Source organism: Sinocyclocheilus grahami, unplaced genomic scaffold (assembly GCF_001515645.1).
Source record: "Sinocyclocheilus grahami isolate Dianchi unplaced genomic scaffold, SAMN03320097.WGS_v1.1 scaffold2624.1, whole genome shotgun sequence".
Lineage (NCBI taxonomy): Eukaryota > Metazoa > Chordata > Actinopteri > Cypriniformes > Cyprinidae > Sinocyclocheilus > Sinocyclocheilus grahami.
In genome coordinates, this window is record NW_015507803.1 from 2,348 (window position 1) to 6,928 (window position 4,581).

The window sequence follows — 4,581 nt, forward strand, 5'->3', positions numbered from 1 at the left end:
CAGAGAATCTGGAACAATCTCTGTGCGTAAGGGTCAAGGCCGGAAAACCATACTGGATCATACACAATGGTAATTCAAAGTGCTTTACAGAAAAGAAAAGAAAAAAATAAAAAATAAACCAAGGAATTTAAAAACTTTGAAAATGATTTAAAAAATTGATTTAAGAGGTTTAAAATTAATTTAAGAGAACGATTATACATAAAATATAGTGCAATCAGTTCGGACATTACACAGTGCTCATTCAGTAAATGCACAGCTAAACAGATGAGTTTTGAGTCTAGATTTAAATGTAACTAATGTTTTAGCACATCTGATCTCTTCTGGAAGCTGATTTCAACTGCGGGCGGCATAATAACTAAAAGCAGACTCCCCTTGTTTTGTGTGAACCCTTGGTATTTCTAACTGACTCGATCCTAATGATCTGAGTGCTCTGTTAGGTTTATATTCAGTGAACATATCTGCTATGTATTTACCCCTACTCCGCACCCCATGTGGACTAGGGGTGTCCTGGGATCTTACTGTAGTGCTATAGGCCACATGCTCCATCCACAAGTTTCCTACGCCCCATGAGGCCTTGCGTCAAAAGTGGGAGCATCTTCCGGTTCGGAGTAAACAAGCGGGACAGTTGACAGTCAGCCATTCAAGATTTAGCGATCCAAACCTGCTAACGATGTGGGAACACAACTTCAACGAACTTAAAAAGGGTGAAATAACAGTACCTTTAGCCTCCGCGGGAGATGGTTGGGAGGATGACGTGAAAAAGTGGCCTCGTATCACTGAAAATCAAGCCAGCCACATTTTTCTTTTGGCTGCTAATCACACAATTACGGTATGGGTGCTGGGAGCGGTCAAAATGGATGTAAAGACGCTGTTATAACGGCGTTTCCTTTATACTTTTGCCTGATTAAACTGTACAGGTGTGCAGGACACCTCGTGACGTCACTGCTTAAGGCTGGAATTCACCACACGACTTGAACATATTTTTAACACTATAAACAACACATATTTAACAACTTTATAAACCGTTATAAACAATATGTGTTCAAGAACTGGCTCTAAATATCACACACGTGATACCCTCAGACTGGATGGAATCAAAACTCTAAAACAAAAAAAAAATCTGTCAGCTCTAAACGACTGACCAAAGTATAGCACCATAGCACTGACTGAAGGCAAATAACTTCAACTTCGGGGAGTAAAATCTTTACAAAAATCATGTTACTTGTAAAGTTGCCTTCAGAGCCAACAGATCTGCAGAAGATTCAACATATTTCTGCAATATATTTTTAATTTTCAGTTTTGGGCTGGACCCCTACCTCTGTTTGTTAAATCAAGCATTCTGCGTTAGTTCAGGCTGGCCTCGTAGTCGAGCTGTGCTATCAGCAGATTGGGACAATTCAAACCCGGCCCCTATCAGCTGATCCGACTCCTAAGCACTCAATTGGCAAATCTCAAACAGGGCGGCTTACTTAAACACAGCTTCTGTCTGCTTGCTTTGCTGCTTCCTCTGTACGCTGCTTGCAACCCACCTCTTCCCCATCTCCTCCTCTAACGTCTGTTTCACTTAATGTCATTCTGTTGTCATTGTTGCATGCTCTGTTCTGGGGATTGTTTTGTGCTGCTCTCCTGTTCTTAAGATAGGAGGGTTGCCCCTGAAGCTGCTGCTGCTTCCCCGTCTTGGCTTTCATGGAGCTCATGAAAAGGACAGGGAACTTGGAACAGAGCCATGCCGTCAAATGTAACTTTAGAAAACATGCCAATAAAACCTTAAAGGGTTGTCTATGGTTTTCTTTTTGACTAAAGAGGTCCTGACTGAACTGTATCTGCATTTAGTATTTATGTAAAGCGGGCTGGTAATTAAAGATGACCAATCCTAACTGATCCGCTAAGAATTATTGTTTCCACTGAATCCATTAATGGTTGTTCCTGAAAAAAACAAATTGTAGTCATAAGATAAATAATGTGTATATGTTGCTTTTGTTTGTTTAATAGTGCATTTGCATTATTCTTTGTAAATCTGCTTTGAAACATGTTGTGAAAAACTACAAGACACATTTTTATTTTTATTGTTTTATTGATTTATTGTTTTATTGATTTGTATTTTTGTATGAAATATCTTCTCACAGCTCAAGCTGCTTTGATAGAGTAACCAGCAGAGGACAATAAAGACCAATCATAATCATCCTTCAGACTCCAACCATTTTATCTCTGAAAGACTGAAAGCTCTCAACTGTGGGAATTATACTTTCAGTTTTGTTTTTACTTAATTCTTTAACTTAATTCAAAAACCTGCAGTGGTTTATGAAATTCAGACAACCAGAATGTAAAACTAATGCAGAACTTTTACAATGTAAGTTTTTATTCTCTTAACTAAAGCTGTGTGTGTTTTGTGTTATTGTAGCAGTAGTGTTGTTTGTTTGAGGAAAAGGTTTCCCTGCTAACCTGCTAATGATGCTAACATGTTTATCATTATGCTGATGAACAAAGATGATGTTGATGGTTTTATCGGTGGTGGAATTATTAATGTAATTATTCAGTTGTTCTCCACTGTTTACTCATTGTAATCAAATGATTTCTTGGTAGCAGGTTTCTGAATTTCTCTGACTGTTTGTGTCCATTAAACACTTGGGTTTGACGGATCATGTTGAGTTGGATGATTACACTGAACATCTATAAAATACATAAAACCAAAGATTCAGATTATAGTTTGATGTTTCTTATAAGACCCACATGTGATAAATCCCTAAATAAAATTGAAACTGGAGGTTTTGACTGTGGTCAGTTATGTAGTATCTTATCACTCAGAGAAGTATTTTATCGCTGTATTAAACTCTGTGTGATGTGTGTCTGTATCTGTCTCATAACAGCTGTCTGTATTCTCATCAGGTTCAGATGCTTCAGTCTTCTGCTGCTGCTGTTTTGCTTCATCTATCAGAGCGGTCAGTGTCATTTTTTTCTTTCTTATTAAACCAGAGTTATTCTAGTCAATTGTTTCTCTTCTGGTAAGTTAAGATATTTTGTTGCTATTAATGGATTGATGCTAGAGTTTTCTCAGCATATTAAATCATCACACACTATGACATCACTGACTTATCTATACAGTTATTAATCAATCTATTAATAAATACGGTTTGGTCTGGGATGTTGATGAATTCACTTCAGCTGCACTGACGCATCTGCTTTAGCTTTAGCTTTGTTTTGTCATGAATGAGGCCTGTTTGTGAACTCTGAAAGACCAATAAGACACAAAACTGACTCATAAGATGAACAGTTCTGAACTGAGGAAAGTGGAAATAATCCGCAGGGGCACATAGACATATTTTCATACTGTAATGTTTCTGCATATTGCATAATTTCCTTTTCATGAGAAATAGCCCATGCATGGCTCGAACCAACAACCTTAAACTTTACAGACATTTCTGATGTTAAATATTGAAGAAACTCCATCAGTTCACAATTGCTGAAGACACTTGGACAGTGAAACATCTTTAGCAAAAGTAAATACAACTGACTAAATTAAAATAACTCTCCTAGAATATTTTATGGTGACACTGATTACAGAAAATAAACACAGACACCGCATGTATTTTTTAGTATTGATACGTTGTATTGAATGAATCTGTGTTTGCAGGAGCCCCGCCTGTAGGAACCAGCACTATATCTGTGTCAGGAAAAAAGAGAGACAACGTCACACTGCCATGTCAATTTGAGACCAAAAAGATTTCTGATATTAGTTTAAACAATGGGTCAGAAAACATCCCTGTCTGTCAGACTGAAGAATGTAGTGGACGAGTATTTAAACAAGGAAACTGTGACGTCGTCTTCAAGGATCTGAGCTTCAGTGATGCTGGGAAATACTTTATGAGAGTCTATTACAATAATGATCAGACAAAGCTGAGGCGACAAATCAGGACGTACCAACTTCATATTCATGGTAAAGTCAAAACTGGTCAAATTACCAGCATCTGCTTTCTGGATTTCCTTTAATAATTGTGTGATAACCATGTAACCAGCAGACACTCTGAACGGGACACTAATATTCAGATTAATCTGAATATTGGCTGATTTTATCCACTGATAAATGATTACATTTGTTCCCCCGGTCTTACATATATGCTTATGCTGTTTCTCCTCAGATGAGGTTTCTGTGAAAGTAGGTGAGGAGCACAAGTTAGATGTTCTTTCTAATGCTAATCAAGTTGTGCACTGGACCAGAAACAAAACAAGTTGGAGGGAGGTTTGGAGCAGAAGTAGCGGAGCTCAGAGCGATCAACTGACCGTCACTGATGGGACTCTGAGCATTAAAGAGTTTACAGCCAATGATGCAGGAACATACAGAGTTCTGGACTGTGAAGGAGAAATCTTGATCACAGTGACCGTCACAGGTGAGAGAAGCTCAGTGGATATGTGGAAATATTATTTATATAATAAGTGGACAGCTGAGGTTTATTCATGATTCACGTTTGAACAGCAAATTGATGCTAAATTGTGATTAAACTTTTGATATCCTCTACAGAGTCAGATACAGAATCAAAGGGAAAACACTACAACACAGATGATGACAAAACTGATAACACAAGA

General features: G+C 37.8%; 1 long non-coding RNA gene across 1 annotated transcript; it reads left to right on the forward strand.

Moving 5' to 3' along the window:
• The first annotated feature begins 2,285 nt into the window (after positions 1 to 2,285).
• Positions 2,286 to 3,933, forward strand: LOC107575419 (uncharacterized). The gene is made up of 3 exons (XR_001607864.1): positions 2,286 to 2,350; positions 2,887 to 2,939; positions 3,632 to 3,933. It is a non-coding gene; the product is annotated as an uncharacterized lncRNA (long non-coding RNA).
• The last annotated feature ends 648 nt before the right edge of the window (positions 3,934 to 4,581 follow it).